Raw genomic sequence first — 26872 nt, forward strand, 5'->3', positions numbered from 1 at the left:
AACCCTGCAGTACTGACAACAGTATTTAAGCTAGATAGTGGTTCTTCAACAGCTAAATTAAGCTTTCTCCATGTACTCATGCATTTGCACAAGCACTAGATGTTTCTTACTGAAATTACCAAAAATAATAACAATAATCAACAATATTGCTAGTTTTAAAAAGCTAATTCCACTTAGTTCTTGCAATAACACTTGCGCTATAAAGAGAAAATTAATGCAAGACATGAAAGTAATTTTATTTCTCTTGGTTTAGTTTATAGTTGAAAAATAATTTTATCCATGAAAAACAGTGATTTGGTTTTCACTAAAATCTGGAAAGCCATTGAGAAGAGCAGAGAAAAAAATCAGCAGCAACAAAGCAATATTATACTACAATAAGATGATTCCAACAGCCTTTCCTCTAAATACGTCAATCTCTTTACATAATTATTCCATTATCAGAGAAAATAATGTTGCTAGGCTCCTTTACCACTAAATTGAACTTGTGCTGATTTCTTCCTTAGGGATGTTGATAACAGAGTCTGGTCTGATTACTCATTAATACCTTACTCTTCACCATTAAAGAAAACAGAAATATAATTTTTAAAAATTCCTATAAGACAATCCAGCTAAAATATAGACTATTTTTACGCAAGTGTTTAACATAAGCAAGGAAAATTTCTGCTAGTGCTAGATACAGTATTTTCATAAACACAGTGGGTGAAGAGAATCAAATGCATCTCTGAAATGAGAACAGCAACAGCTGGAAAATGTCCAAAGATTTGTTTTCCTCCTTGATGTATCCACGGGTTTGAACTGTGTGCTAGTTCAGGAAAACATATTTTTCTCCATTATTATTTAGTTCTCTCATCATCATTACTCAGCTTCTTATTCATTCCTGTGTATTGTCTAAAAGCTGTATTACAAACTGTCTGGTATAACAGCCATCTTTGCATTATTCATCTCTATTGATTATTTCCATCTTGAGATATTACTGCAACAAAATACACAAACTGACTGAAGAAGTAAATATGAAGGAACAAGCAACCTGCTAGAAACTCAGGCTCTTTAAGAATGTGCATGCTTTGATGAAATCCTGTTTTCACTGAGTTGCAGAAAGCTACAAAAGTTAGGTCACTTCTGGTTTCACTGTCTCTTGGGAGACATACGAATGACCTTGCCTAATGACATACTACCACCTCCCAATTTCTGGCCTTAGCATATTACTAGGCCTGTTCTAATGTTCCCATCTGACTGGCTCTCAACTTCTATTCTTTGCTCCCTTTCTCATCCTCTGTTCCCACTCCATATCAGTAAAATTATCTTTACATACGCACATATGTCCTACATACATAGGAGAAGCTGTTCCATACGTCTGATGCACTTCTTGAGATAAAGAAACTAGAATTGCACACATTGTCCTAGATGTGGGCATGAATTTTCATACTCCCTATTCCTTTCCTAATGACCCTTAATGCTTGATTTGCATTTTTACCTTTAATCAGTGGAGGTGATATAAGGAAACAAAAATCAAAGTGCACTAAAGACGTTTGTAACGGAACATTTTAGAGAAGCAGTAAGCAGTAATTTCAAAATTCAATTCCTTAATCAAAAGGAGATGCCAGCAGTCACAAATGTTTTTGAAATGGATGACAAGATGGTATACTATCAACAGGTATTGTCCTATATTGCAAAAATGAGCATAATTTATTTCAGAATGGCACAGCCAGCAGAATGCACAGCCAGCAGAATGAGGAAAGTTATTATATACTCAAGAAAAAATAAACCAAGTGTGCTTTCCTTGCTTGTTTTCAGTTTGGCAGATTTTAAATTGTTTTGACAACAGAAGATAAGCTGAGGATAGAACTCAATTTGCAAAGTTGATTGTAGCATTATTTACAAGCAAAGGAATAAGGTTAACTGGTTATCTGTATGTTATTCCATACATTTTTCAAGCTAATTGGAATAATGACTTCTAGAAAAAATACTGAAGGAGGACAGATCTTGTTTGGGTTTAGCTTAAAAATCTTCTCTGTCCTGCAGAAAATTACCAACCCTGTTGTCATGGAGAACAGTCCAAAAGTTTCCTTTGTGGTACCTATAATTTCCCCTATCATGTACAAAGTTAAAGCCAGCAGTATACTTCCAGGAATTTAAACCTAATGTCTCTCCATAGATTAAGCAAGAAAATGGTGTGATGCTGTATTATTCAAATGAATGTGAGTAGGTAATATCTTTGTATAGGATCCAGGTAAATTTTCTGGCAGATCAAAATAATTTGACTGCAAAAGACCTCTAAAATTAACCTACAGTTACTTCTGCACTAATGAAAGAGTTTCCTCTCTAAGGCAGTTACTTTCATTAAATTCTTAGCTCTCATAAATAAATACATTTTCCAATACAGAATGAGAGCTTCAGTGCCAAGAAGTCTAGCTCAATTTGACTGAAAAGAATATTTTCTAAAGGTTTTCACTTGATCCTTTCTACAACTATCTGGATTTTTCATTGACTCAAATGGTACCTTTTTTGCTACTTTGAGAATTGATGATGGTGTAAGGGTCAGAAGATTTTAAGCCATGGAAACTGAGCAGCTGAGCAGTCAAGGCTTAGTTTCTTATAAGAACTTATGTCTGAGATAAGAAATATCCATAACTGATGAACTTTGCTTGCTGCTTCTTAACCCATTTTGTACAAAACCACAATTAGAAACTTTAACTTCATTCCAGGCAATGGAAACTTTTCATCTATTTAAATAGGGCCAAGATTCTACCTATACATTTTCACTTAACAGACGTTCTGTGGAGTCCTGCAAATAAACCTCATTACATTCTACACAGGGAAAATGCAAGTACAGAATAGTTAAGAATTAGAATAGCCACTTCCATACCTGAAAAGCGCAATCAATTGGTTCAAAGTATTACTGATGCGAAAGTCATGTTCCCTGATGCAAAAGAACAGCTAATGCTCTGTTCTAAAGTCAATTATAGGCCTTACTCATCAGCAAAGAGCTCTACTGGATTCAGCTGAATGCACTTAGCTACAAATATTTTCCATAATACAGTTCCCAATATGGAACTTCAATGTAGGAAAGCAAGGGAATTTCAGGGTAAGTTTTAAAAAAGATTAAAAACTTGGCACACAAGGTATGGGCGACCATTTCAAATACAGAGGAAAAAATATTACTGCTGACCACCCTTTTAAAAAAGCTAATTAGATATAGTACCAAAAACCACACTAGACTACTATCAGTACACAGCTGCAACCATTGTAAGGCAAGCAGCAACATTGTGTATTGTAGAAAGGGGAATGCTTTAAGAGAGAGGTTGGGAAACATAGTTGGGATTGATTATGCTGGAGTTTGCTGGCTTAACTAGGGATAGGAAAATGGCCTATTTTTTTCTAGAGTTCACCGACTGCAAACTATTTGCTTGATACCATTGCCCATTTTTCTTGCTTTATGCACATTGATTTCCAATCCACAAAGCTTTGGATGATCTCATTTGTCTTCCAAGGGTAAATCTATCAGAAACATTGTTGCCCTCTCCTTTGAGGAAAAGGAAGAAGGAACATCAACCAACGCTTTTTTTTTTTTTTTCTCCCCCCTCCAGCATGTTGTGCAAGAGTAAATTAGAGAAACACACATTCATTACCTTAAGGAAGATAAGTGTGACATGGCTGGAGTTGGTTGGTGGTGAGTTTTGGGTTTGTTTTGTTGGTTTGTTTTTTTTTTTTTTGAGAAGAATGTAACAGTATCTTCAATTACATTGCAGAGTTCACTGATTTCAGTGGAAAATGTGACAATGGAAAAATGAAGGAAAAGCAAAAAAAGACAGAAACGTGGCAACAGCAAAAGAGACAGAAAAAATGAAACTGGAAATGCAACAAAGGCTAAACATAAGGGATAAAAAGCTTTTTTTTCTCCTTAAGATGATTCTTTTGGCCTAGTTTTATGCTGATATAATCTCATTTGTTATGTAAATTTATACTTCCAGATAACTGTAAACAGACAAATGACATACTATCATTTTCATTTACGCTTGTGCTTTCTTTGATCTTAATTGGGGTTTATTCTCCACTCCTTTAATACTACATAGCTGACATTGAAGAATAGTGAGCATAAGGCACGCATTGCTTCCTAAATCCATAAATAGGTAAGGTTAGAAATAATTTTATTCCCATAATTAAACAATGGATAGACAAAATGACCTTTAGGCTCTGAATACTCATTAAAAACTCTGTTACTATTGACAAGCATGAGGGGCTTCATTACCCAAAACATCTTCGAAAATGTTACTCTGACTAGAGGGTAGCAATCCCAACAAACTTTTGTAATACCTCTCTTTTTTAATAATCTCTTTAAAAACATTTCTTCTTACATTATTCATAAAACAAATCACTCTCACACACATTTCAAGATGAAAATAATACTACCTCAGAGTACTCCAAGCACACAGCTTGTAATGCTATGTTTTCTTAGGATACAAACTATATTTATGTAATTATATGTATATATCGACAAAATGTTCTCTCTGAAAAAGCTTTATAGTAGAACTGCATCAGTTTAAAGACAGAAGAAAATGAAGAGACCTGCCTGTCCATAATGGTAGAAAACCTTATCTTTTGTTTACTTGGGCTCTAGCAGGTAAAAAAATACTGAAAAATATTAATTTACAACTGCAGAATCACAGCTGTGAACAGACAGTTCACAGCAAGCAGAAGTACCAAATTGCAATGCGCACATCTTACATGTTCTAAGCAGAACTCATCCAGACATAAAGAGGAAAATCCAGAGGATACCACTGGAACATTCCTAGTCCTGTGCTCAGCAACAGCATGGATTTGTTTTAATTTCTGAATATAAGAATATAGATTTCTCCATCAAACAAGGACCAGAAATACAAAGGTTTGAAAAACAAAATGTAAACTGAAAGTAATAGCAATGGCTCTGTGATAAAACCCTAAAATAAGTAGTTATGACTACTGTCTCTTCTTGTTAGTACACTAAGCGATAGCAGTGGCAAGAAGGGAAGACGCACCAGATTATTTAGCCAGACTGTGCAAACCCAATATTCTGATTTTGTGAGTCCATCCCACTCCCCCAGCACTGCCCTCCCCCGCCCCCCCTTTTTTAAAATCACATTAAATAAAATGATCAACAGCAAGAGAGTGCAACCCAACAAAATCTTACACTTCCAAGCTCTAGAAAATATAATAGCATACAACATAAAGCTCAGGAAGAGACAAACTTGAGTAAACATCTAAATTATTGTAGTAGAACTTCTAAACAATTGCTTCGTGAGTCTTTAAATGTATTTTAAAGGTGAAAATACAGTAAACTGTCTTAAAGCATGAAAAAGTTTTTCACAGCCATCTAAACTGTAATCTGATACTTAAAGCACAGTGAATAAACAGTTAGGATTCTTAAAGCTAAGAATCATGGCTCTACTGAAACCACTGGGGGTATCACTGAGATCAGGGTTCGTAACAGTAATTTAGAAAATACTAAAATATATTAGTTTCCAACACACTGAACAGTCTGGCTTAATTCTTTTCTTTCATACTTTAATTAAAGTCTTCTATCAAATCTTCACCAGATGATGCCACGAGGGCTAAAATACTCAACAGGAAGGACAAGAAAGTGAGGAAGGTTTGGGCTAAACAAGCCATGATCAAAAAAAACCATGGAGCTGTCAGTAACTGTTTTCCCAACAAAGCTTGGGTTCTCTTCTACCTCTATCCAAACCAGCTCTCTAAGTTACCATCACCTAATGCTTGAACCAAGTTACCTGGTTCTCAATCATCTGGCCTACAGTTCTTTCAATACCATTTTGACAAAGAGTTTTAAGAAAATTCCAATTACTCTGAAACTCTTCAGTAAAGTATCTGCATTTAAATATAGCAAACATATTTTTGCTACCAGCCTACAGAACAAAATTATTAATTCTTTCAAGTTTTCTATGAGCACCATCTGGCCATTGTGATTGTTGCTATTTTACTTATCAATATGTTTCAACAATTTTTCTTTTGACAATTTAGTCTTTGACAGTGTCTTTTTGCCTGAGAACTTGGGGCACTTTGTATTCTCACCACATTTGTGTTACCTACAGAGAGTGCTGGAAACTGTCAAGCAACATGGAGAACATATCAACAAGCTTTGTGCAGGGAAATAATTTCAGATTGTACTCTCTTGGAAGGAGGGGAGATTTTTTCAAGTTCAGCAGTGGAATGGTCTTTCTACAGATGCTGGGGTACCCCACTGAATGATTCTGAGAAGGTATTTACTCCTTTAGTGAATAAACTTTCAACTGAATGCAAAAATCAAAAAGCTTTGGAATAGATGGGAACTCCCTTGTCAAAGTAGTCATTTATGCTTAGGAGATCCCCATGTTTGAGAAATAATAGAAGAGGACTGTGGGAAATGAATTTTTAGTAACGTTAAGTGACCCATCTGAAATACAAGAAGGTGAGGAAGAAGTTAAGATAATGCAGCAGAATGCTCTATTAAACAAGTTAAACTTGTGGCTGATGATAGGTATGAGCTAAAAAAAAACATAAAAATTGTTCTAAGGTGATTTCATTTTTACTGGAATACACTAAATCAGGTCCTCTTCTGGTACACCTTTGGAAATCTTCAGCTCATTCAGAACACTGACATTTATGCACTCCTAATCATACCCACAGATTCACAAATATTAAACACAACCAATTACAAAAAGTGTTTTCAGTTGATAGCTACTGAGAGGGAACACTTCTCATCTATGACATGAAACACCTTTTCTGTGAAAGCTGACTTTATTATAGTATATCACATGTTTTGGTCTTTACCTGAACGTTGACTACCAAGTATTTTAGAGAACTAAAACCAAAAATAGTTCATGCACTTGAAATTCACAGAGAAACATTTTGGACAAATGCCTTCAAATGTAACTGTTCAGAAAATATCATTGATTGGGTGAGAATCTGCATATCATTTACGTGAAAATGTATTTATACAAGAAATAATACATATGCACTTCATTTTCATATTTGCATTATGAATCATTAAGCAGAGGAGCATATAATCCTCAGTGTAATCAATGACAATTTACAGAAGGAATCATTGCATGCTGTTAATTATGATTAACTTTTTCTTGTACTTAGATCTCTATTTTGAACTAATATTTACCAGCAAGATCCTGTGTCTACTAAAAGATAATGTTTAAATTATGCATTTCCAGCAAAATTTCCAGACTACCAGTCATCATCTACTGTTACCAAGCAACTTTCCATCAACAGAGAGGATCAGAAAAACACATGAAGAACAATCTAGAAAACAGAGAACTAGGCTTGGTTCAAGCCTCTCAAGCAATCCACTTTTTCACTATCATGAGGCTTTCAAGCAAGACTTCAGTTTTTCGGAAGTGAAAGTGCTGTGAAATAAAAACCACTTATTTAAACTTGTTCAACTTGTTACATGAATTCATTAATCTCTTCCCATTTGTATGATCAGCTAGAAAATAGAACAATTCTTCTATTATCTATAATCCCACGTTATTAAAGGAGCATGTGTTCCTTGTGGAGGATAGATCATAAAGATGTATTGACAAAAAGCAGAGTTTGGATTTTCTTTTGTTTTTTTCTTTCTTTTAAAGTTATCAAAGCTTTGTGTTGAGACAGAATTTCATCAGATTCTAAGTGAACCAAGTCAAAGTGATTCAAACCATGTAATGGTACAGTAAAATTTCTAAGCTAATACACACGCAAAACACCTAGCTCTAAAACAAACTTAGAAAAAAGCCTCAGCAAAAGCATCTAGTATGGTTTCTAACATAAGCACATCTAACTTGAACAACATTTTTTTTCCCATTTTAGTAAAACAAAATTTTTTTTTTTAAAAAAAGAACACATGGCTATGATGTAACCTACACATGCAATGGGAATGTCAGTGCACTCATTCAAATGCATTTGGGACCTCAGTGCTTCATAGCATTTGTGTGTGACCTGTATAAACAGAATATTTCTCTGCAACAAAACTATAAAAATGATACCTTTTTAAAATTCTGATTGGAAAAAAAATTACATTTTAACTACATGAAAACAACTGGGTTAGATCTTTGGCTGGAAAAACAAAAATGAAACTGAGTCAAAAAATAATATTTACACCCATATTATTGTTTTAATATGTTCACTGTTTGTTAAGCTGATTAACCATAAATTGATCCTGTACTTCAGATATGGTTAATTCATGTACTTCCTTTAAGTCTAGTCTCAAGATGATAAAAAAAAAATATTTGTCCTTTTCTAACTCTCAGCACTGCTCAGAGGAATCCATGTGACAGCTAGCCTATAATACCCCAATGCAATAGCCACAGGTGTTTAATAAGTCACCTTACTGCCCACCACCAAGATGAAGAAAGATACATTCTCTTCAGATTGGAAGCTTTTGACGTAAGAACTTCCTAACTTATTGAATATGTTTCTAACAGCCAGGCTAGACAGTGTTCTGAAAAAAAGTGCACTATTATTGATGGTCTTCTATTTTGTATAAAATCTTTAATAATTACTAGACAAATAATTCTCCACCTAGAAGCCAAACTGCAGAAAAGAAAAAACAAACAAATTTGCACCTCTGTCATCAGAAAATCCTGTTAACTTAATTCTAATATCAATTCAGTAGTTCTTCCTTCAGTCCTTACTCAAGCCATTTCATTTAATATGAACAGTTATACCTGATAAAGCCTGCAAGATTTTACCTCTTCTGTCTGCACACATTTTCTAGAAAACAAAGACAATAATTTTAAAATGTCAAATTACTGATTTTGATAATATATTCATTGCATCAAATACATATGCACCGTTACAAAAGAGCCTTCTTAAGAACATATGTTTTAAAGATAAAAGGCTAAGGATTACAAAGATACATATACCACGTATTGAAAAATCACATATATTCAAAGGCCAATAAAACAAAGTTTTTAAAAAGCCTGAGGTAATCTCATGGTTTTAATATGCAAACACCTTCCAAGCCTTTTGTACTGTTACCACTTAGAATTCACAAGCTGCCTCTTTCCCAGGCTCTCTGTTTTGGATACAAGAGTCCTGTACTTCCCCATGTCCCCACCATTCCACACACAAAATTTTCTGGATGGCAACACCTTCAAAATTTAGTAAGAGGTGCAATGTGACTATCATATGATACGTAAGAGGCAAGAGTTTAGTCTACCCTAATGAAGAGAGAAGAAAACATTACTATAGCCACTATGCTTTCTTTCTGTGTCTTAGCTGCAAATCATTTTGCTTTGCCAAGGTTCATTTTTAATCTTTGGGCTATACTAGAATCTGGTTTTAATGAATACCTGGGATAAGCAGTTGCATTTTCAGAGCTCAGAATTTTAACTACTTGACTTTTATTTGTTTTATAAGTCTGAAATCACACGCATCTCCTACTCCTAACTCACAGCATTCTGAGGATTAACATAAAAATTGACTTCAATCATTTCCATGCTGATTTTTTTCCAAAAAGGCATATAGGAAACTAAAACCAGAACTGTGCTGATGATACAAATTATCCAGGACTCCAGTGCTGAGCACAAGCACCTCCTGTGGTTCATGTAAAGGAATTTAAATAATAATTGCTATCTTATTTCTCACTGTGCATTGAACTTTCAACTGCTTGAACATAATCAGCCCGATTATACTTGAGCACTCAGTCAGTTAGACAGTTAACTGCTTGAAAACAATCTGACCCAAACATTGGACACTGGTATAGGTGCAGAATAAAAATGCTAGCAAATAATGCAATTTTCCATCAATTTAATTTCTGTTCTGCAAAAACACTACAGACTGCTTAAAAAAACCCCAACAAAACAAAAAAAAAAAAAACAAACAAGCCCAAACACAACAACAACAACAAAAAAACCCAACAAAAACCACAAAACCTCAAACTGTTTGAAAGGCCCAGAATTTATGGTGAAGAGGGAAAGGGTTGAAGAATATTTTGTTGAATGGATGCCCTTAGAACATAGCAAAGTGTAGACATATATTTTAGGCACTTGATCCTAGACCTCAAAACTCAGCTCCTTAGAGGCATGTCTGTGCACTCAAGATCCAGATTTTCACTGCTGTTAACCCAGCCTGAAATATTATGAAATATCATCTACAGTATTTTTTCTTTCTGGCTTCTCTGCTAAAGTCATAATTTAAGGAACCTAAAATGATCCTATATTGTGATCCTTGTATTACAAATGAGGAGGAAAAAAGACCTAGTAAATGTATTGTGAGCTTAAGGAAGAATTGTGTATCTATTTATATATCCATAGTTTCCTATCCTTCATGCTATCCTGTAGTAATGAGTCAAGGTGACAAAGCAGTTAAATATTCAATTTTATATAGGAGGAATAAAGTTTTAGAGAGATTAACAGACGTGTCTGTTAAGGACACAGTAAACATTTTAGTAACATCACTACAATAATCCAGATCTTTTGCCTGCTGAAGCACACTGCTTTCTATTAACTTCATTTAACCTTTCTGAACACTATTTCCCCATCCACCTACCCTCTCTATCTAATTCTAGTTGAATAAAGTTGACAGTACCGATAATAAAGTTGGTAGGCTTTCAGGTTTTGAGGAGGGTTCATATTATTTCCTTAATTTTTAAGTGGAAAGGTAACGTTTCAGAAAGGTTAGATTAGGGATAAGGTTGGGAGGATTCTTAACAGAAGTTTGGCAGTGCTGACTTTGGACATGAAGAGCCAGAAATGAGAAAATCCAGGCTGTCCACGTGAGGTTGCGTTTTGGCTAATTCCTCCTTTCCAAGTCTGGTGGAGAGGAAATTATCTGTTATCTGTTAATTATCTCCCATCAGCTGTTCAACAGAAACAGAATCCAGAGGGGATGTTAACTGAAATAAGCAAAAAGGTATTCAGGAACACCTACAAGTTTGGGGTCAGGCTTATCTAGGGACTATATTTCACTGCAAAGTTGAACTGCTCACACAGTTGCATCCTCTAACCCCAATAAGTATGTTTGAGCACATTACAAGAGTTGATGTAATGTTCATTGGTACTTCAACTGAACATAGATTGTTTGCAATATTAAAGCATTATTCATCCAAACTACTTATGTTAGCATGGGGGGCAGGGAATGGCATGGGAGATGGAGAATGTTTGTAAGATGTAGCAGTAGGTCAAAAAAACTACTCATTTTTTTGCCTCCTGCTTTTAATAGAACCTTTACTGTTCCATCTAATGAATAGCCATTCTGTTCAAAAGGGAAGCTTTTATTGTTACCTTCAAATGAGTGGTAGGCCAGTATTACAGAACTGAACACCTTCAGCAGTTATAAATAAACAATTAAATCTGCATGGTGCTCTGTCCTAAGAAAAGATTGCCTGCTGAAAGTATTTAAGGGCAAAATACAGCCCCTAGTTTTCCCCTTTGGAATTAAAACCCTTTCTTCATAGGAACTTTAATATGTAGATATCAAAGTGGGTCCGTCCGTCCCCGTCCCCCCCTTCTTCAACATCAGGCAAGTGCTATGTTCTGAAATTTCTTTCTTTGTGCCAGTCCAGCTTTATACACCAATTAGTTGGGGATTGTGGGCTGGAAGGAAAGATAATTAGATTTTCCTGTGCCTTTTTCTTTTATGCATTCAGATTTTACATTTTTTTCATCCATCAGTCCTCCAATAAAACATACCTAAATTCATGCTAAATACAGTCTGGTTATAACAAAGAAACAGTAACAACACATTCTCAGAATATCCTGGGTTAGGGTTTTCAGGATTTCGTTTGGTTGGGGTTTGGGTTTGTATTTTTTGGGGGCGGGGTGAGGGGGAGTGTTTGTTTTTAAAAGGCAATCTTTTCTAATGGACATCTTGACTTCCAATACCTGCAGAGGAAAAAAAAGATGCTTGAAAATAAGGCTGGCAGCCAGCTGCACATGACTTCTTTATAAATCTCTTATGGTCTTGTTTTCCAGCTACCCAGCCACATTATAGTTGGAATGCCTCCTGATGTTTTAGAACAACTAGATATAAATACATACAAAGCCATATGCCCAGGATGGCCAAAATTTTACAGGCAACCAGCTGGGAAACTGTTTGGAAAGCCAGGGAGGAGAAAAAAAAAAGTATTAAGTTTTCTTAGGCCTGCTAAAGCATAAGGGTTACAGTAATGAGATGAATAACCGTCCTCTCTGACTCTAAATGGATGCTAGTAGGGAATAGAGCAAGTTGAGGTGTACTCCATAATCTGGGGACTTACCAGAGGGTGTTTCCAGCATGATAAACAGGAGACTAAGTGATTCCACTGCATGTCCAGGGAAGAGAGCCAAGTACCACCATGACTGGGTAATTCCGACCTCTGGAGACCCTGCTCATTCACTGCCTCTCCCAGGCAAGGATTTATGATCAGTCTTTTGTACCAGCAGAATCCCACTTACATTCATGTGATCTATTCAAGCAGGGAAGGGCCATTTGGACTACTCCAGAGGCACAAAGCACTTCAGACAACTAGAATCCCCAACTAGAGCTAGACGCTAACTATTCTGGCTCATTCTAAGACAAGAACTTTTTCCCTCTATGCTAATAGTCCTTTTCTTAGAGTTTGGAATGAGAACCATCTTTTGTGCCTCGAGTCTGGTATCTTTGGTCCTAAATGAAGAGGACTTCTTAACATGAAGCTGTCAGTAACTAATGGGAAATTGAAGTCACTGTGTTAATTCAGGGAGGTCCACTGGGGACAGTACCATGTTAAGAAAGAATGAAGCATGCAGTGATCATCCCAGATCCATTTACGACTCAGACTAGCAATCTGAGAAGCTTTATCATTAAAATTCACAGAAAATCAATTAAGAGAGGCCTAAAGCAGACTGGAGTTGCCACAGCACCTCTTTACAGTTTCACAGAAGGTAACAAGTGTAAAGGGACAGAGGATGTTACTCTCAGTCAGCTAGCTCTGCTTGTCTGGTTAAAGTTCATTAAAGGAATTAAAGACTCATACTAAGAAGTGGAGGACCAAGGTAAAATGTTTTTGTTAGCCTGTTGGTTCAATACTGAATCATACAAATAACTGACACAGTCAGTGATATCTAATCATTTTGGCTATTTGGATTCTGAATCAGAGACAAAAACCACAAATACACTGAAAACTTTATCCTAATAATAATTAGCTATACTCTGAGTAGATAAACTTAAAATAATTCTCTTAATCTACTGCAAAAGCAAGGCACCAGTCACAAGAATGGACTTTGGTAATTTTCTTAAATAAATAAATAAATAAATATCCATATATAAAAAATTTTAAGGGAATTAAAAATTAGAGTTGTGGTTTACTGCTACCTGTCACACAACATTAACAAGCCTGACTGCTTAAGTTTCTAAAAGATATACATGGGGGTTGAACAATAAATTTATGGTTGCTTTATGTTATCAACAAAAAGCGAAACATTTGAGACTACTGAAATACATCATAAGAATTAGTTAAAGTTCATAGATGCTGCTAATAATCCTGGAAAAGAGAAGACAAACATTGAAGTGCTCCTTCTGTTCAATGGGGTAGCAAGATAGACAGGTAAACTGTAACTGGAGCATGATTTAGCAATGTTTTGCTAAACCAACAATGAAAAAGCAGATGCTGACCTTGATACTTACCAAACATGGAAAAAAGAGGCTTTGTGTGGTCATCTATAGGACTTCAATGAAGAAAACATCTGCTGTTGTGATGAGACAAGGTTGCTTTGGGCTGCATTAGAAAATGGGATGCGAGCTATTAAAGATTTTCCTGTGCCTGTATGGGGGACCATGACAAAACCAGTCATGGTTCTGTTCTGCTGTAACCTCTCTGACAGGGGTAAGTTGTGTTTCTGCTCCAGGAAACCCAAAGCCACCAGTATAATGCCAGGGTTCATAATCTACTTGAGGAATATAGAAACAATGAATTTATCAGAATGAATGCTGTTATGTTAAAGGACTAATTCAGACACCATGAAATTCTGCCAGACAGAATCTCCTTGAGTGTGAGAGAAACATTAAAGCTTTCCGTTTTCAGTGTAAGAAATTCTCTCACATAAAAGGTAGCTCATCATTAGATTTCATGAAAGCTTTCAACATCGGATCCAGCAAAAGCAAGTGTTCTGAAAACCTTAACGACTCTGCTAACAATTTTTTTTAAATAGATGTGCACTCACGCCAAATTGACATCACCATAACAACAGGTTGTAATAGGCACATCCATAAATGGAGAGTTAAATGTTGAACTAGTCATTTGTGCATGCCCCATCATGGCAACATGAAATTGCAGTAACTGCATGACCATATTAGACAGCCAAGTGTTCTTTCAAAGCTGGGGGGGGGAGGGGGAAGAAAAAACAAAAAAACCCCAGAGTTACTAAGCATTACAAACAACAGGTACCAATTAGCATAATCAGGCATATTGTTTCATGGGCTGAATTTAATCTTTTTCCATAGAAGTGTGGCAATGAATGTTCTTCTAAACAGATTTACATTATGTTCAGTACAGCATTTCCATCTAGATTTACTATGTTAGATATATTCCAGCGCTAGTATTCAGCCTGAGATAAAAGTGTAAAGCAGATTTTAAAAATAGCCAAAACATATTAATGCAGTAAACTACATAAGACCATCTTTTGCCTATGTTTTCCATTTCAGTGATTCCATCTGACAAGAAAGCAAAGGCGCTGAGCAGAAGATAGGTAACTTGATGTAGTCAGTGGTAAGGATCAGAATGAGGTGTGTTGGGTATGTATCCAGTATGGGAAAACAGGCAGAATAGGAAGAGCTGTGATTGCCACAAAGCATGACCCTTGCTATAAATGCATGCCACCAGTGAACACAGCTGAAAAAGCTCTGAATATACTTGCCATGCAAGTTTCTGCTTTAATAGCTAGGCCTGATCTGGGAGTGCTACTAACATTGTAATTGGATTGTTAAAAACAATAGTTGTTGTATTTAATAGATTGTTAAGATTTTAATTAGATTAGCAATAAATTCTTTCTTTGTATATACAGTGTTTGCCCATTTCCCTTAACAAGGCCTTAAGTGTAATACAGTACTCTTGAATGAGCTTCTCTTTTTATCCTCAAAAGTTGTGAGAATAGCCCAAGAAGCTTCCATGGTTTACCCTATCCAACAGTGTGCTTTACTGTTATTCTGGAGGAATCGTCTCTGAAATGAAGACAGAAGTTTAGTTTCCTCCTCTTCTGTTAAGATTGCTTATTGGGTTGTTTAAAATGTTGTCAGACATTTATTTTTTTTAATTTTTTTTTTTTTTTTTACAAACATTACACAGATCCATACTAATCAGTTGAGTCTCTGCTGCCATCAAACTTGAGGGAAATAACTCCTTTTTAACACTGCCTAGAAACACAGGAGTGAGATAAAACTAAAATATGCAGCCCCAATGAGCAAAGGAATTACGTTCTACCCACCTTCCATAAATCACAAAACCCAAAATCTTTTTAGAGCATGTCATTCACTTTCAGCCTTGCACAGTGAACCATCAGCTCAGGGATGATCATGGATCAAAAGATGCCTCACTAAATTACAAGAAAAATGCCTGTATTCTGTTTTGTTGCAATCCTATTAGTCATAGCAAATCTTGTGTGCATCAGCTGAGTTCCAGGAAAAATATATACAACAGCAACACTCTTTTTCGGAGGCTATTCCAGTACCTTATCTAATAATGGCTCCATGACTTTAGAAGACTTCCCTCCCCCTGCAACAAATCTACTAATCTTCCAAATCCTTATTAAATTCCACATCCATCTACCTCTTAACACTCCTGCATAATACTGTAGGACTGCCCACAGGATGAACACCAAGTCTCACAAACTGCTTATCGACATAAACCCTTACACATCTTAGACTGGAGCTCTTCAACAGCAAAACTTGCTAAGAGTGCCATTATACTTAGAATTAGGGATAAATTTGTTTCTAATATTAAGCTCCATGCTATGTTATATTTGAAACAGTTCAAGTTACATAAATTATTTATTATTCATCCTCCTGCAATGTCCCTGCACTTCAGAGCTCCAGCTCTACTGTGTTAAGCATTTCACGAAGCCAAACAGAAATGAAAATAAAAGAGTCTATGAGGAGTTCCTAGTGTCCTTCATGCCTTTAGAAAAATAAGGAACATACTCTGTTGAGCTCTAGGATACAAATTCAGCTCAGATGAGAAATATTCCAGAATAATCCCCTTCCTATTAATGTTCTAACAAAACTACAAACAAGCTAAAAAGATAGACTTTTTAAGGCACAAAAGTTGTTTAAAAGCAAATCTCTACACCAAGCCAGTGATACTCACCCGGCACTTAAACACAGGAAAGCAGGCAGTCTTAACTACCTATTTCACATCAAGAGATTTCTAAACTCTACAAAATTAAATTAATTAAGAAACTGAACAAAGAGCAATATAACCATATTTTAATTAATTTAAGTGCAAGTAAGAAAACAAAATGTTTTCCTTGAAACTGTTTGGTTTGGTTTTTTTTTTTCCTAATTTAGGTCCTGAATACGATTAGCAATAGGAAAAAAAACACTGAAACTGTAAAACTGTTTCTCCACAGGATGGAAACAAAAGGTAATTATTTAAAAACTAGAACAAAAAAACAATCAGAAACAGAAGACATTATGTACCCTCTATTATTTTTATCACCAAGAATTCCCCATATAAAAGGCATAGAGAAAACCATTAATTCAGAAGTGGGAAAACAGAGGGACTGTAAAAGTGAAATGCACTTCTGAAAAATGATACTGTATAGAATGTGAGTTCATGGACTGACAAAACAGCACATTCCAGCACTAGTAAACTAGAATAGCATATATTCCAGCTGAAACAATAGATGTTTCGGTATTAGTCTTTTAGACGTCTAAACACTTACTTGCCAAGGCTACTGTACTTTGAATTTTTGAGTTGGGTGCGGTGGTTGTGGTTTTGGGAGTTTTTTGTTTGTTTGTTTTAATATAGTGTGAGGATGGTTTGGAAGGGATGACCTTCCATTTTTAAATTCATAGGCTACCCAAATTATGAGGCTTCTTTGTGTACTCACATCTTTATCCTAAACAGCTCAATAACATTAAACCTTTATGTAAGCATGGCTTGATTCAAACTCCATACCTTGCATATTCTCAGAATCTTTGAATATTGGGATGCCTATAATCTTTATAAAAGACGTACATGAGTTAAAGTAATCCAGACTACATAGAACAGATTTAAGATGAGCAAATTTGTGGAATTAATAGTTTTGTTTTCTGTTTATATCAGACTATTATTTGTAATAACTTGCTCAAAACCCTTCCTACACTATAATCTCCGTACAGCTGTAGAAATTATGGAGACTTACAGATTGAGATAGAGTAGGGAAACATGTAGATTTCATGACTGACTGACGTACTCTTTCTAGACTGTTTCTTATAAGCACCTCTGCAAACCATAAGCCATTCTTCCAGGGATGCACTAGCAACAGCAAGAAACACCAAACTGCCCTCCCTTTTCTCTTCCTCTGATTACAGACTGTGTGGTAACAAGTCCTACTATTTCATACAGGAAGCATTTGGATGTTCTTTTCTGCCCAATTATGTCTAAGACTTTACCCCTTTTTTTCTGTAGCTGTTCCAGTTTTCACTTGCTTCTGTTTCCTTCTCCTCCTGCTGTCTATGGAAGCCAGCTTTTCTGATCAGATGGCAATAGCTTGCTTAGTATCAAGCATGCAGACATACTCATGCTGGCTTTAAATTTCACACAAAAATTGACTTTGTGACTCACCCCAGCTTCCTGTACTCCAACAGTGATTTAGATCTGAGAGAACATCATTTAACATGCTCAACTTTACATATGGAACCTATCTTCTTGGAGGAAAATAATTTACCTCTACATTAGAGAGCTGAAATAAGAATAAGAGATAAAAACCCTAGCACCTATATAGGTCTTTAAAATCTCTTCATTCTGATAGTCATGCATGCAGAAAACTTTCAAAGGAAGACGAGATTTGCTATACCCTATCAGATCACTGGTGCACAAAGTCTGCTATCTTGCCTGTGCTTCAGAGAAAAGCAAAACAGAATCCCTGTGATGCTTATGCAGTAGTCAGTTTTGTATCAACTGTTTGCCTCAGCACTGGGAATTTTTTTCACAGCATTAAATCCTACTTACTGGCTAAACAAAGTGAGGCCTAAAGCACTGCTCTCTAGAAGACACTCAAGTCGCCACAGAAGTTTATTTGTATACACAAAAATGCTGGTCTCTTTCAAATGCTGTCAGACTTTCTTATTTGTCGTGTACTTCTTTTTTGTTCATTTAAAGAAGACTTGAGTTGTCCACCACTTCACATCAGAATCACAAAATTGTGTTAATACAACCTACATTGCATTCTTTTTCAAAGAAAACTGTGGCTAGCCTTAAAAATCCTTTGCCTAGTGCAATAAATGCCTAGTTCAGAAGGAAAGTGTTGCTGATTTAGCTCAGCTAATGGAATTCATCAAAACGAACTGCTTAATTTCTCCTTTTGAAAACTCATATGCTAGAAGAGAGGTTACTGCACTGAATTGCATTACTTTTGAACTGTGACACATGTCTGCTGTATCTACTTCTTTGGAGGAACTGCTTTAAAATATTGAAATGGATCTACTTCTACTGGGATAGTTCACATAGGATTTACCTGATATTGCACTTCAAAGTATAATCTGTCACTTATGTGACAGTAAAATCAGTAATCAGGAAGTATATATATAATTAGTTACATCAATACCGATAGCAAGTTAGAGGTCTTAAAATATCTGGAAGATATTTTATTACATCCTTTGAATTAGATACATAAGGTAACTTGAGTAGAATATACTCATAAATCAGCTTAATCATAAATCCAAATTTTACGCTTAGATAGCAGCTGAGAATGCATTTCTATGAGTGGAAACTGCTCACGATTTCTGGGTATTCATACCTCAAAACAAAGTTATCAGGTATCTAAATTTTTGCTTTTAGTTGGACCCAAAGTGCTTCAAGCTTGCTAAATGGCAGTTCAGTGACTTACCTCATTCCTACACCTTGCTAGTATTCACAAAATGGGTTTGAAATCTGCTGGTGATACAATCTAAAGTATGTTGTCAAAGCATCTCTAAATGCATCAGGAGGTACATAATCTATAGCTGGAAAAGAAAAGAAATCAGATCAGTATTCCTTGTATACAACAAGGAATGTGAGATGACTCATCCATAGCCCAGAAGATACTGCTCAACTCCCTCCCTCCCTCCCTCCCTCCTGTGAAATTTACTCTATTTTATAATGAACTAAATAACCATCAAGTCAGTAAAAGAGTGTAAGGGACATACAATTCATTTTCTAATCGTGCTATAGCAATCTCAAGAAGTAGGCAAAGTCTAGAGTTCTTTCTTGGCTCCAAATACTTCAATGCTCTCTACTGCCAATGTGCAGTGTTCCAGATAAGCACAAAATTATTAAGTAAAAAGTCCACTTCTCTTTCTTAGTGCAGTTTTGGAGAAAAAATGGACTTCTTTCTGATTTGTGGAAGAGACACTGACCTCCAGGAAGAAGTTTCAGAATACAGTGCCAAATAAAGAAAGTTTTCTATGTGGTAGAAAGTGACACATTTTACAGTATGTCCTTACCAATTTTTTAGCTCCTACCTTAGTGCTCAAGCTTCCATCCTTGCTTTCATCTCTCTCTAGATATTGTCTTGAAGACTATGATCTCCCTTCGATCAGTAGATAGTTAATAATTACAGTCAGAAAACCGAACAACAGAGTGACTAAGTACCTGCTGTTGATCTAACTTTTAATTCTTATATACATGTAAAAGATTTTTAATTATCAATTTGACTTTTCAAATGTGAAATTTATGTAATTAAGTTTATGTATTTTTATGAATAAAATAAAAATAAATTTCTACTTTAAAATTTGATACAGCAGTTTTAAAAAACTTTGGTCTTTATGTCAAGGAACATTAGATCACCTTATCACATTCAGTCAAGCCACTAGAAATTTAAATGTTATCAGCAACAACATTGTGCAATAAGCTGCAGTTGTGATGAAGTTTATAGAAAGATTACATATTTTAAAAGTTCATAATTAGCAAAGAAAGAAAACCAAAGAAAATTACATGGCAAAGACCCACTGTCTATTAGAGGGAAGCCAGAGCAGGGGCCAGGGAGGGGAGGGGAGGAGAGGGGAAGCAGAAATATCAGGAAGCCCTATGGCTTAATAAAGTCATGAAATGTCCAAAAAGATAAAAACTGCTCCTTTTCCATAGTACTTCATCCAGCACTGCCTTCTGATACTAAACCTGACCTTTTCTCTTTCAAGTCCCCTTGATTGCAAAGGGAGCATAGCTGTCACAACTGATTAAGTTTTCATATGGAACAGCATTAGTCTCTCAGCTTCCCTGGATACCAGCATCCCTGAATACTCTGCTTTCTAGAATACTCCTTTTACGGACTGTTTGGTTTAATGGAGCTTCTTTTCTTATTGGGGAAAAAAAAATAAATTGTAATGTCAGCCTTTTGAGCCCCAAACGTCATAAACACAAATCTGGAAGACAGCATTAAGCATATCATTTTACTTGCTTTTTTCTAAAATGAACATTTGTTCATTAAGAAAAGCTATCATACATTAAGTGACATGAACTTTTAAGAAAAATGCAACATAAACAATATTCTACCTCCACTGGAAGGTATCATCGGACAGACTTTGTGAACACAATGGGAATTAATTCAGGATGTCCATCTACTTTCAGGTGGCTACTGTAGAAGAAAGACAAAATTCCGCCAGAGCCCACTGGAAGATCAGACCTTTGTCACCATAAGATTTCTACTGTTTGTCATTTTGAAAAGTTTTCAAAGTATTTTGAAAAGCTCGATGAAATGGCTGTAAGCTGTAATAAAGCTGTGGCTTGTATACAAAGAGTGTTTAAATACCTAGAATCTAGCTAAGAAGCCTTCAAATCCTGAAAAAGTGTTTAAATGCATCTAACATTTTCTGACTTGAGAGTCCCTGAGTTCAGTATATGAAAAAGTTTGTCAGTGACTTGGTGGTCTGACAGAGTCAAGTCTGCATCTCCTGCTCCATGAGTCAAACAAAGCTTCTTGGAGCTGTGATGCAAAGGCAAGAGAGCCTCTGCGTGACTAGAAGTATGGCCTGAAGCCAGATGATCACACTGAGACAGTCAGAGTTCTGGTCACTCATCATGCTTATTTTTCAAGAGGAAGTAACAATTTAAGCTTTCAAACAAAAGTACTTCTCTGTTTGTACTGACGATTGTGTATGACTTAATCCATATTTTTTTGTAACCTTCAGAGTGGCCATATCAGTTTAGCCCAAAGAGGAAACTGGCTACATATGAAGAAAGGCCAAACACAGCGTCAACCCTTCCCTGAGTATTCTTCTGACTTCAACAATCATTCAGAGTTTGGAGCTCTTCTGAGTCACAGACTGTTTCCACACCACTATAAGTAATAGGTACTCATCAGTTTTCTTCAGTTAAATTGTTTGTTGCCATTTTGAACTTCCATCTTGTGGAAATAAATTCCATAACATAATTGCAGAATTGTAACCTGCCACCTGGTACCACCACTGAGAGGCCTCAATTTATTGTTAAAAATACCAAACACCTTTTTTTCCGTTCATTTTCCCTTACTTTTTTTTTTTTTTTATAAACTTCAGTTATCTGCCAATTTGACAATGAAAGTAAAGGAATATGCAAAACTGTGAAGTCAAATTTAATAAGGATTTTCTTGTAAATTTAGTCCGTATATGTTACACATTAAATCTTACATTTCTCATAATTGTTTGTGTTTTGGAGACAAAAACTTCCCTCAGATCTTTTATTAGGTCCATATATCCCAGAGAACAATCTGGTCCACAGTTTGTAAGAATTAATAATAGAAAACAAATGCTGGGGTTTTTTTCCTTTTATTTACCTGCTGAGATACATTGCTAAAATGTTTAGGTTTGTAAAAATCTATAAGAATGGATTCCATCAATTAGGAATGAAAGCAGAGAAACGGGACTGAATTCTACACTGGATGAAAGCAAGCAGCATCAGCTTCAAAGAAATGTTTAAAGGTACTAAGAAGGACACAGAAAGGAAATGAAGAATCTTCAAAGGAAAAAGAAGAGGGTTATGAATGGCATGGAACAAAAAAATACTAAAAGAAGACAGACCAGGTAGATGAGCAAAGCAATGTAAAAAGAAATCAAAGGTTTGTAAAGACTCACAAGCTATACAGGACATGCACAGAGTATCGATGGCAAATCTGCAGAATAACACTGAAAAAGAAAAATATCAAAAAAAGGAAAGCAAAAGATTATGAAAGACAGAAAAAATAGTGACATCTAGCTTGCTGTTGAGGTTCAAGAAATATTGAAGATGTAAAAATGTGCTCCCTGCCATGCATTTGCTAGACTTTGCCTTCCACCTTCAAGAAAAGAAGTCTCACCAGCAATGCACAGAGGAAGGGAAATTCACCAAAGAGGAAGTGTTTATACCTTGCTCCCCACTGTTATGCTCTTATCATCACAGACTCCAGTAACTCCAGGACTAGAGGATGACTTACATGCTTTGCTTTTTCCTCATATTTGTCACCCTTCTTTTCTTTGGAGTTGGAAAGGAAGGAAAAAAGCTTCACTGCCAGAGGTGTACGTTATTTTCTTTCCTCATTGTCAGTGGGATTTTCTGTGTAGGCACTTCCTGCACAAGAGAGTCCACCCTCCAGTGAATTACAACATTAGAAGATACCCTCCTAAAGCTGGATAGAAGAAGTTTGAGGTTTTCAGTTTCTAGCATCATACTGTATCAGCTTACCTCACACGTCCTGTGAAAGAGAAGACTGCAGGACTGCAGGTAGACTGGGACCAAGTGGCAAGAAGAAAGTCTGACTTCAGTGACCCCTAAAAAACAGTATCAAACATGAATTGGGGAAGAATGCTGTTGTGCACTGTTCAGTTGCTTGCCAGGCTGTAATCACAGAGCTGCTATCTATTTAAACCACATTTTGTCTTCTCTGTCATGTTATGTTATGTACTCAAGGCAGCTACAAAGCTCCTAACCGTCACAAAGATCCAAACTAAATCATAAACATAAATGTATGCAGTTTCAATTAAGAAAAAGTGATGCAAAGTCTCTACAGTTGTTATTTATAAAATACAACTGGTCAGACGCTAAAAAAAAATATGGCCAAGATAAGTACTGTATTTCGATAATTATGAATAAAAATTACTGCTGATAAATCTGCCAGTCTTAATAGATTTACATCTGCTAGGAAAATGGGGAGAGCCAAAACTGCTTCATATTACTATTAATGCTTATTAAAAGCTTTGGTCTAACTCGAGACAAAAAAAAAAAAAAGTTACCTGTTTTTTATTACTGAACACTTGAAGAGAAGTTTTAGTCTTTGAAGATTTACCATAAACAAGATGAAAACAGAACAAGAAATATAAAGGCTGTTTTTCTGGTATAAAAAGAATTTCCTAATTTGTGCTAGTTATTGGCTATTAACTGGGTAGTTAGACTTTAATTTATACAAAAAAAAATTTGCTTCTAATATCTTAGGGATTTCAGATGGACAGAATTAAAATTACTGAGTGTATTAGAGTAATATCTGAAATAAAAATATACTTAAAAATTATGAGATACTTTAAAACATTGTAATAGTCAGTTCCTTTAGAGGATCAGTGGATTTTCTGCATAAACTAATACATAAGATTTAAATGTACTAAAAATTTTCATGTAAAGACAATTTTTATATTTTTTTTTTCATACAGGTAGCTTCCTCCTAGAACTTACCTGAATGTATGGTCAGTTTTTAACTGTTAAAAAAAAAATAAAAAAATAGGTGTGTTTACCTTTTTCTAGGAGGGTATCATAGAATAAAGGATACTGGGTTGTCATACGTGTCTTGGGTTTAGATCCTCCAAGCTTAGTTGCAAGCTTTCTATATAACCTTAAGGGAAAACAAAACTTGATCAGCCTTGTCTTTGACTGCAAATAAGAGGGAGGTTTTCCTCACCTCAGGACAGCCTTGATTATTGAGAATAACTACTATATTGTTGAGAAACATTAAAAAATATTTTGGCCTATAAGTGGTCTCTGGACATTTCCTTTTATCTTATCTTACATCTCAGAACACAAAAACCTCCCCATCCTTTCACAGAAATCAGTTAATCAAATGAAGACAAATTAAAAAAAAAAATTTCACAGTTCACAATAACATCAAGTTACATTCCTAAGATATACCTTTTAAAAAGATAAATAACAAGCCATCAAGTATATAAAACTAGTATTTGAAGTAGCTGGGCTAAAAAGATGGGAAACTCAACCCCATGGTTAATATAAAACAAATGCAGATGTGCGAGGACATACCTAATTTTCCTAGTTTGGAATATAAGCTTGTATTATTAAAGCAAAACAATTTCTAACAAAAATGAAGTTTTTCAAAATTGAATACCATTTGTGGTGACCACTCATGAACTTTACATATGCTTCCAGAAGTTCAATTGGCACTAACTGTCTTTCTAGATACAGGAAGCGAAGAAGTATCTGTTCTTTTTTAAAGTACAAGTTTCTAATAATACACAGTTCTGTAGCTTAATTAGAAATCTTTCATCTTCCAATACTTTTAATAAGAGCTAGGAAAGAACCTGTTTTGATATCAACTATCCTTAGTAGCAACATGTCACAGCATGCAACCTGAAAAGGTCAACCTGTCAGGCAATAATACGTAAAATACGAATGAAAATGAGGGTAAGGAAACTCATCTTGAGATGAAACTATTCTTCTACAAAACCAAAGCAATAACAAGAATCACCCTATTCGTATGAACCACACATTCTTCAGCTATGAGAGAAAGCATAGTTCTTAAAAGTCTGTTCACTACACTAAAGATAAAAAATCAGATAAAAATCAGGTGTTAGTTTGTTCAGTAGTCAGCTATTTTGGCCATCATAATTATTATCGCAGCATTAGCATAACAATTCAACAAATACATTCCAGGTGAGAATTTTAATTCATTTGCTAGCTTAAGGCATGCTATACTTCAATTCTATCAATAAATCCAGCTGCAAAACAGTTAATATTCTGTTTTCAACCTCATGTATAATCAGCTACTTGACTAATGATTCACCACCAATCTCTACACAGGAGGTAGAGATCTACACTGATTTGCCTTTGAGAACTTTTCAGGTGGCTATTACATTTTTGTAGGCAGCTTCATAAAATGGTGGAAAAGCTATTCCAAAGAACTGTATCAAAGAAATAACACAGCACTATGTGTTTTCTCCAGGCATGAAATTTTTAATGGGTTATGTGAAATAACACAGAAGCAACTCCTGTCCACAGAAGAGATTTAAAATGTTTTTGTTTCAAGGATTACCAATTGTATGTTTAGAATTTCTGGTCCTGAAAGCTGCATTAAGTCCTTCACATCAGGTGCTGAATCTCCCTAGAATCTAAATTGTCAAATTACTAGCTCCCCAAGGAGACAATTTTCAGCTTTTGCAAGTCATCCCCAAACCTCAATAAAACTAAACCAACAGAGTTCTACTGAAATGGTTATGTGCTTGATTACCTTTCAAATACTTATTAAAACAGACTTGCTTTCACTAGGACAGCTGCCAAACTAATGAAAATCTGGGGGTACACCTACAAGAAATGACAACGTGCACAAATGTTCTTTTCCGTAGCGGTCACAAGCAACACACCAATTTTTTTTTTATCTATTCTGTTACAACACTCAAAATGGCATTGGGAATCTTTCTCCTTCAAAACAAAAAACCCAATTTATTTCAGTTTTAAGAATTAATCATGTATAGTCCCTGCTTAAATGACTTCTCTGTGATACATTCTGCATATTGCTCCTTTACACCACCACCAGTTAATCACCTCTCTTAAAACACAGATCCCTCACTGCCAGGAAGAGAATCTTGCTATTTACAGAAGAACATTGACTCTGATAGCTTGTTACTCTATAGCTATAATGCACAGTCACCAGCATCAGCATCAGATGTGGTCTTCCAAAGTATCATTTAACCAAATCAGTGAGATATCAACTGGATAAGCAGACTATAAGGTGGGTGGAAAATTGCCTGGACAGCTGGACTCCAAGGGTTGTGATCAGCTATATGAACTCCAGCTGGCGTCCAGTTAGTAATGGCATCCCTCAGGGATCAATACTGGCACCAATACCACCTAACATCGCTATTAATGGCCTGCATAATGAGGCAGAGCACACTCCCAGCAAGTTGGCAGATGATACCAAAAGGGCAGGGATGGTCACCAACACTCCTGAGGATAAGGCAATTCAGAGCGATTGTAACAGCCTGGAGAAACAAACTCACAAAAACCTCAAAGTTCAACAAAAGCAAATGCACAGTGCTGTATGTGGGACAGAATAACCCCATGCAACATGACATGGCCAACCGGCTAGAGGGCAGCTTTGCCTGGGAGTGCTGGTCAATAAAGAATTGAACATGAATAAGCATTGTATCCTGATGGCAAAGACAGCCAACGCTTTCCTAGGCTGTATTAAAAAAAAGTGTAACCAGCAGGTTGACAGAAATCATAGAATCATTGAATAGTTGGGGTTGAAAGGGACCATCAAAGGCCACCTAGTCTAACCCCGTCCTGCAATGAGCAGGGACATCTTCAATTAGATGAGGTTGCTCAGAGACCCCTCCAACCTGACCTTGAGTGTTATTTGCCCTCTGAACTGTTCAGCACGGGAGAGAACAAGGAGAGCCAGCCTCTTCTAGGATGTGCATGGTGAGAGGAGACAACACAATGGAGCCAAACTGCAGTACGGGAACTACGCTGTATCTTATTAAAACATATTCTTAACCTCAGCTCCACTAAAAGGTGTGTCCATGTGGGAAAGAAATTTCCCTGAAA

General features: G+C 35.8%; 1 protein-coding gene across 1 annotated transcript in view; it reads right to left on the reverse strand.

Annotated features, from left to right (window-relative positions):
* Window positions 1–1985: 1985 nt before the first annotated feature.
* Window positions 1986–26872, reverse strand: part of PRSS12 (serine protease 12) — a 759839-nt gene continuing 734952 nt past the window's right edge. Inside the window, exon 14 of the transcript XR_007507776.1 lies at window positions 1986–1997. The gene's annotated coding sequence lies outside the window, so the exon portion shown is untranslated. The remainder of the gene's footprint in view (window positions 1998–26872) is intronic.

This window comes from Accipiter gentilis, chromosome 12 (assembly GCF_929443795.1).
Source record: "Accipiter gentilis chromosome 12, bAccGen1.1, whole genome shotgun sequence".
Taxonomy (NCBI): Eukaryota; Metazoa; Chordata; class Aves; order Accipitriformes; family Accipitridae; genus Astur; species Astur gentilis.